General features: G+C 36.5%; 1 long non-coding RNA gene across 1 annotated transcript; it reads left to right on the top strand.

Annotated features, from left to right (window-relative positions):
* The first annotated feature begins 598 nt into the window (after positions 1-598).
* On the top strand, positions 599-1,314 carry LOC149957596 (uncharacterized). Its single transcript, XR_016478239.1, has 3 exons — positions 599-863; positions 925-1,060; positions 1,160-1,314. It is a non-coding gene; the product is annotated as an uncharacterized LOC149957596 (long non-coding RNA).
* The last annotated feature ends 7,291 nt before the right edge of the window (positions 1,315-8,605 follow it).

Below are 8,605 nucleotides of genomic sequence, written 5' to 3'. Positions count from 1 at the left end.
CGACGTCCACACCATATCTGCCGTTTCTATCCGCGTTCTCAAGGTTCTTAACGGTGACCGACCTTTTAGAGTTACTGAAGAAAACCGACTGATTTTCAAATTCGGAACGGAATTCCCAGCCGGACTGAACGAAAAGCTTTCGTTCCGTTAAATTTTCTATTTCTGTAATATTTTTCCCCCTTTAGTTTTTCTGTGTAGTTATTTCTAGCTCTCTTTTTACGGCTCGCGTTCATTAGGCATTCCACCGCGCGTGCTTTTAATTTTTCAAATCTTAGTCTTCTTTCAAATCTTGTACCGCCTTGAAGGCATATTTTGCCGAAGTACTGCGATTTATTTTTATTAAATGTACGGTCTTATTTACCAGTTTTGTCGTTTTATCGTACTGTTAATCCATTCAACAAGAATGAACCTCTTTTATTCGTTTCCGACATATGCCATAATGTAAAAACCGCGAAGAATGCACTAAACAATAGAGGAAAAAATAAAAAGCAAAAAGATGGCTCACTAAAACCAATAAGGCTATTGAAGAGAAATGGGAAATATATCTTATGGAAACACATAGGAGATGCGTATGATATTGATTCGACTTCATTGCTTCGACTAGCGCCAAAACTAACCTACAATCATATCAACCCAAATGCGTTTAATTGCCTGAAGGTGAGGCTTGCTACTCAAATATTAAGTAGCAGCACCGCGAATGCTGTAGAAGAATTGGTTGGAGAAGAAGCGTCCGAGACAGTAAAGTTCCTAAGATATTTCGACCAATTTTTTGATATTTTAAACGTACAAATACACATGCGTTTCACACCAAAAGGAAACCGGCTTTGGCACCCTTTAAAAACGTAGATGATTGGAGATTTAGGGTGAGTTAGTCAAATTTCGCTCTTTCTTTAAAGGCTTTTAAACAATTAATTTAAATTTCAGTGGCTCACTGAAGACTTCCTGGGCTATTTACATGAGTGGGAGCGAGAGGGTAATGATATGGATATTGTCGAAGATGATCTGGATAAATTTAAAATGCTGCTAAGTAGAGAGACCCTCGAGGGTATTAGAATAACTGGTAAGGGCATTGTATATAATTTCAAGTAGCAAAGTAATTAACTCGTTCAATATATCATTTCCGTTTACTCTACTATTGCAATTGTGAAATTTTTGATAGAAAAAGGAGCGCCGTTCATTTTAACTGCAAAGTTGAATCAAGATTTAGTTGAAAACTATTTTAGCAGACAGAGAGGGTTTTGTGGTTCACGTGAAAACCCGACGGTTAACCAATATGGACAATCCACAAAGAGGCTTAAGCTTATGAAGTCTTTAATGGCAAAAGTTAAAAATGGAAATTGTACTAAATAAAGAGGGTGAAAAGGAGAAAAGAAATTCTTGGTTTAATAAATGCATAGTAAAACAACCATTACAACAGTTCCAAATTATCCTTACTACCTTTGGGTATTTTACTCGTTAGAACTTTTAGCTCTTTTCGAATTCCACTGCTATTTGGCAATTTTAAATTAATTTTCACCTGTCTCGTTAACCCTTTCAGATGACAGTTAATTAGTGTTTTGAAAACTTTAAATTTTAAACGTACAAAATTTTCCTTCTCATCCCCCATAGTTTACCCCACATTTCAGTAATCAAAGTGTCTCAGAATCAGAACTTTTTTTTTATTATCATTCAGATACAGCCAAGGTTTCAATAATTAAATCATTTCTCGTTGTATGACCTTTTAAATTTATATTGCATTTCACACTACACACTTTCTCAAAAAACTGAAATCCTGCCTTTGACAAGAAAAGAGACCCACCTCTGTCTTGTTTAATTGACCATTTGTGAAATTCTTCATTAGCCTCATTTTTCTTCACTAGGCAGTTTTTAGCAAAAGAGGGGCATTCATAAAGTCCAATTAATTTGTTCATAGCATACCCGGCTATTTGATGAATAGAATTTAACTCTCCGTTTTGTATCTTCAGGGCCTAGAGATAACTTCTTTTTGGTGATCTTTACTGTCCTTTGCGGGGTTCCCACTGTCCCTATCAGTGGGTTAATGGGGTCACTGGAACCTTTGGAGGGCTCCATACCCGGCGTTCTGGGTCGTTGGGTTCGGGAGCGCTGGGTCACTGGAACCTCAGGGGTGTTCCATACTCGGCATTCTATACCCTACTGGGGAGGGTAGTTTGCAGTGGAAGAATAAGTCACTCTAGTCCTCAGCTGTGCGAGGGTGGGTCTTGATCATTTTGGTTCAGATCTTGAAACGGCTCAATACTTTTGAAGGATTTCTTCATTTTGTTTTTGAACTCAGTATCAATAAACAGCTCATGCCTATTTTGAGTGAAATTATTTTTGTCCAATAGTCCATTTTTATCGGCAAAAATTGAAAGATGGTCAATTGCGTCATCCGATGCTTCGGTATTTGTATTTTTTTTATTTCATCTAGCCTATCCTAACAAAAATAATTTAGAATTGAAATTCTAGATAATACCATAACTAATCAAATTAGAATATCACGTAACTTAGAATATGGAAGAAGTACTGGAACTGGTTGAAGTCGTAGACTCTGCAACATTTCTGACTAATACTTTCAATTACGGCTTTTGTTCTTCCAACATAAGTTACCTTATACAAATTTGACGCATTAACAAGTATAGTCCGTAAATTATCTTTTAAAAATTGTTTATTAAAACCCATACCTGAAAGAGTAAATTATTATTAACAAACATTCTTTCACGATTCCTTCAGCCATCTGAGAAACTGTACAAGGGTTAAAAATAATGCTTACCTTTGCACTGATCTGTCTTTGTCCGTTTTGTTATGTTTCTAATTTTGTGATAGTTATGATCATTATAATCCATAATAGCACACTCAAATATAAAAAAAACTAAAACAGAAGTTAAACACAATTGTTATGATTTCCCGAACGGATTAATAATTCAATTCGAAATCCAGTAATAATTTTTCTCGCTATGTAAAGAGGGCGCGAAATGATGTAGCTCAAAGCATAGAGGAACTTTCCCCAGAAGAGAGAATGTTATAGAAACGAGTTAACGATTTAGGCAGGTGTCTTCAAACCCCCTCCCCCCTTTTTTGACGTCATCGACTGCTCTCGTCAGAGTGAGAGACGGGGAAAAACTTTTTACTGCAGAAGCAAATTTTATCTCGTTTTCGTAGAGGAACTATCGTCTGATTCAAAATAATAAACCTTAAAAACCGAAGTATTTCGTAGCTTATGAAAGTTTATTCGTGTTTTTAAAATAATGCCGAAAAATAGGAATTGCTGCTTTAAAGACTGCCGAAATGATTCAATATTAGCGCAACGTGTTTATTTGAAAGATATACGTCAGGAGACAAATCGCTTCTTGAACAAGCTTCTAGCCATTGTTTGCAACGGTTTAATTGTGTTTTTGACTTTGCAAATGGGTAGAATTTTAAATTGGATCTAACATTAATTTTTAAAGTACTAGTACAAGTACTATAACAATGACGTCACTGGATAGATTTTCAAGAGTGATTTATAGGGTGGCTACGTTTGTCTCTATCTTCGTCTGTTTCTTAAGGCGTTTCATTCTGGTATGCGAAGTATTATTAATTTTGTAGATAATCGATATAATTTGTGGATTTAGAAAAATTTCCTTTAAAGTTGGAAAGAACTTTACAGAGATAAAATAGTTTCTTTTGGATATTACTTATTGTTATTATGTTACTAACCGTAATACTCATATAAAAAGCAAATGGTGTATATAAAAATTAAAACCAATATGCGAATGCAGTATTTAGCAGTGGCGTTGCCAAAAATGGGAGGTCGGCGAATGTGAATGTTAAAAGCGGGCCTAGATGGGATTCAAATTTAGTACAGTCAAAAACGTTAGACCCAAGAGGCTTTAAAACGGAAACCTCCCTTTTCTACGTTACTATTATGTACGTAGTTAAAACATGCGAAAATTTATAATATTAAAAGATGCAAGATTTAAAATTTTCCTTTGTACTTACTACTATCTTCTTCGCTAGTTTAAGAATACGGCCTAATATACAGCATTGATATGAAAATATTTACGTTTTGAAAAAAAAGTGAAAGATTTCCGTAGTGTAATGAAAATTAATTGTACTTAAAAAATACACAATTTTAACTAGAAACGAGGCCACGTGTTTGGTAGAGAATCATAAAGGAAACGTAAAGATCTATCTCGGATAATAACTGAACCAGGCCCAATGCCTTTTATGATCAATACCGCCTGTTTCGTTTTATTCTAACCAACGACGTCACCAGACTAGGGGAAAGCACCCTCCCGCGCGGTTGCCGAAAACTAGTTTCCCGCCACTTTTATATGCGCCAACCTTAAAGTGCCGCTGGTAAGAACCTTGACGTAGGCCTAGCTTGATTTAGAGGCCAAATCTAAAATGTTTATTTCAAAAATTCCCGACTTTCAAGGATTGTTTTTAACATATTTAAAATTTTGTCATGATTTCTAAAAGTTTCCCCTGCAATAGATTTTTTAAAGGCATTTTAATCAAGGAATAACACTCTTCGATTTAATTTTTTCCCAAATTCGTCAACCACTAATCTTGGGTTTTCTTTTAAACAATTCAACAAATCGCGATTTAGCGACAGTGTAGCTAGATTTGAAAGCCTAAACTCTCCCTCAGTTGTTAGTAGACGTGCTTCTATTCTTTTGAGTGAACTGAAACTTCTTTCTGAGGTAGTATTTGCCACAGGAATGCAAGAAACAATTTTATAGTATTTAACTAGGTCAGGGAACCCATCTGCCATTTTCATTAAAGGGACCTTAAAGGGAGGACTATGGGGGTAGGAAGTCGATTTGAAAAACGTCATTTGACCGTTGGCGTGACGTCATCGTACTCGATTTTTTCGTATCGGGCCTATTTTTTCGCGCGCTCAACCCCCTTTGTTACGAGGCGTAATTCGCCCTCATCGCACGTGGCCGCGTGTTGTTTAACAAAGATTAATTTTTTTTAGTGTTAGTAAGTCGTTCCCATTTAAGGATTAATTATGGAAAAAGTTATTAGTTGTTGCAGTAAATCAAATTGCCTTTCAAAAACCTGCCGAAACCTTTGTATTTGTCGCACTAATGGTAAAAAATGCACAGAAAAATGCTATTGTGGAAAAATGTTTTTGGGCTGTAGTAATGGTAAACCAGACAAAGATCTTGAGGAATTTGATCATAGAAAAAAAGCAAAAAAAGACAATTGTGAAACGTAAAATCACAGCCTTGTCTTGTGAGGAGACTCAGGTACAGTAAATGTTTATTATATAATACTTTTGGTTGTTGAGTTCTAAATTTAAACAACTTTCGTAATAAAGGAAATTACTGAGGTATCAAGCCCCATTTTCATGCTCGCTGGTTGCGGATAAAAATCGTCAAAATTCGTTTCCGCGACTCGCAGGCGTGAAAATAATGCTAAAATATCTGTTTGAAACAGATCGACGCGGAAAGTGAAAAAGTGTATAGCTGAAGCGGATTTTGACGATTTTTACCCGCTACCAGCGAGCATGAAAATGGGGCTTTAGAAAGTAAAACCCTACTAAATGTTGTGAAACCCAAGAAAGTGCCCAGGAAAACTTCATCGAATTAAAAGCCGTGGAGCTGGGGTCAAGTACGTTATTATAATGCAACTTGTTACAGTACTACATTATTGTAATCTAACTTGCCATAGTACTGGTATAATAATATTTATCGCTAGGAGATTTCTAAATTATCTGAGGATGATGCCAGAGGTGTCTTTAACAAAATATTAACACTGCAGTATCCAAAGTTTAAACTTGAACTTGGAGCCTCACCGGAAACAAACTCTACTCCCTCGGAAGAACAAACACCACCCGAATTAAATGTATCTTGAACTTGGTGTAGCCTCATCCGAATCAAAATCTACTCCCTCGGGAGGACAAGCACCAACTGAAAAGGAACCATTTTCAAGTTATCCAAGTGCTTCCCCTACTGATTCGTGGTGCTTCTGCTTAAACTGCGGACCAATGGATACTCCAACTGAAAATATATGCTGTTCACAGAGAAGGTACAGTGTGGAAGCAGTCGATTACGCTGGTAAATTTCTTGGGGATAATTAAATTTCTGGCTATTTTAGTTTGGCTTTTTAACAAATCCAGATCGAATTGAAACCGATTGTATGTGTTACGATATCGTTTTCGTTAAGAAAGTTTTCCGAGTTAGGATCAGACACCGTTATACCAGAGAGGGTAAAGTCGCTTCGCTGCTGAGAGGCGTCTCTCGTTCAAAAATCCTTATTTATTTTTTTCCGCGAAAATGTCCATAGGATCCCAACGTTTGATGGCGCGGCAAGAGTATCCGCCAGTCCTAGCGCACGATTCAAAATTCAGTTTAGGACGACGCAAAAATTGATTAGTTTGGTAATTTACATTTTAAGTAGTTTTTAAATGTTTTAAATATGCCTGGACCATTTTGTTCCGCCGTAAATTGTTCTAATACGAAAAATAAGAATTCTCGATTATCATTTTTCAAGTTTCCAAGGGAAAAAGAACGGTGAATACGCGTTTTTTACATAGGTTTATTCTTACTTTAACTTTCTTATTGAAATTTCAGTTCCCTATCATGGTTGAATAATGTAAAAAACGAGAAACTGACAAATAAAACAACGGAATACCTTCACTTTAACCATTGGCTTTGCTCTAATCATTTCACTGACGATAGTTTTATGAATATTAAAACTAAAAATAGTCTAATACCATCAGCTGTGCCAACAATATTTTATGAACACTACTCATTTTCCAGTACAGTTAGTGAAGGTAAAGAAAAACATCTAAGGGCTCCTAATGTGGTTTAAAAAATTTACTGACAATTAATTTACTAAAATGTATAGCCTATCCATACGCGACATATGAACATGGGTTGGAAGAAAGCGCGTTAGTCACAAACGCATCACAACCAATTTCCGAGGAAAACACATTGAATTTGTCCAACAGTATTTCATGCAAAAATTCAGAAAATGGTAATTGAAATTTGAAACTGTCTATCTCAATAATAAATAATTTTAATAAATTACATTACTTAAGTTGTTAATCACAATGGTAAAAGAACTTTAGATTTAAACACGCAATTGTCATCATCTTCGAAACACATTCGAACAGAGCATATGCAATTCAATTGAGAGTCCAAATCTACCAGAGCTGGGCAAAACTGACATTTAGTTCACCTCTCTCGAACTTTTTGTTGTTCGTTCGCCCAAAGTTCACTGCATGAATAATTCGGAGTCAAACGTACTCCTTATCTCTTTCAGCATGAATTCGCCGACACTAAAGTTTGGAAAAATTTCTCCCGCAAAGAAGTTTTTTTCAATCTTGGTACAAAGGTTCTTAGGAGAAAGGGAAAATTAGGTGAACGTTTTATTTGCTGTTTCTCTGCGAAAAGTTCGATTAATGAACGAATCTTTCGTGAATTTTAAAATAGAGCGACAATAGGGGGAACGTGTTATTTTCGCTCGCTCTCCGAGAAGTTCGATAAAGGAACTAAACTTCTGTGAATTTTAAAATAGAGCGACAATTGGGGGAACGTGTTGTTTTCGCTCGCTCTCCGAGAAGTTCGATAAAGGAACGAAACTTCTGTGAATTTTAAAATAGAGCGACAATTGGGGGAACGTGTTGTTTTCGCTCGCTCTCTGAGAAGTTCGATAAAGGAACGACACTTCTGTGAATTTTAAAATAGAGCGACAATTGGGGGAACGTGTTATTTTCGCTCGCTCTCCGAGAAGTTCGATAAAGGAATGAAACTTCTGTTAATTTTAAAATAGAGCGACAATTGGGGGAACGTGTTATTTTCGCTCGCTCTCCGAGAAGTTCGATAAATGAACGAAACTTCTGTGAATTTTAAAATTGAGCGACAATTGGGGGAACGTGTTGTTTTCGCTCGCTCTCTGAGAAGTTCGATAAAATAACGAAACTTCTGTGAATTTTAAAATAGAGCGACAATTGGGGGAACGTGTTATTTTCGCTCGCTCTCCGAGAAGTTCGATAAAGGAACGAAACTTCTGTGAATTTTAAAATAGAGCGACAATTGGGGGAACGTGTTGTTTTCGCTCACTCTCCGAGAAGTTCGATAAATGAACGAAACTTCTGTGAATTTTAAAATTGAGCGACAATTGGGGGAACGTGTTATTTTCGCTCGCTCTCCGAGAAGTTCGATAAAGGAACGAAACTTCTGTGAATTTTAAAATAGAGCGACAATTGGGGGAACGTGTTGTTTTCGCACGCTCTCCGAGAAGTTCGATAAATGAACGAAACTTCTGTGAATTTTAAAATTGAGCGACAATTGGGGGAACGTGTTATTTTCGCTCGCTCTCCGAGAAGTTCGATAAAGGAACGAAACTTCTGTGAATTTTAAAATAGAGCGACAATTGGGGGAACGTGTTGTTTTCGCACGCTCTCCGAGAAGTTCGATAAAGGAACGAAACTTCTGTGAATTTTAAAATAGAGCGACAATTGGGGGAACGTGTTGTTTTCGCTCGCTCTCTGAGAAGTTCGATAAAATAACGAAACTTCTGTGAATTTTAAAATAGAGCGACAATTGGGGGAACGTGTTATTTTCGCTCGCTCTCCGAGAAGTTCGATAAAGGAACGAAACTTCTGTGA

This window comes from Leiobunum rupestre, chromosome 2, assembly GCF_980474605.1.
Source record: "Leiobunum rupestre chromosome 2, qqLeiRupe1.1.hap1, whole genome shotgun sequence".
Lineage (NCBI taxonomy): Eukaryota > Metazoa > Arthropoda > Arachnida > Opiliones > Sclerosomatidae > Leiobunum > Leiobunum rupestre.
Note: the sequence above shows the minus strand (reverse complement) of the source record. Positions and strands in the feature narration are given on the sequence as shown.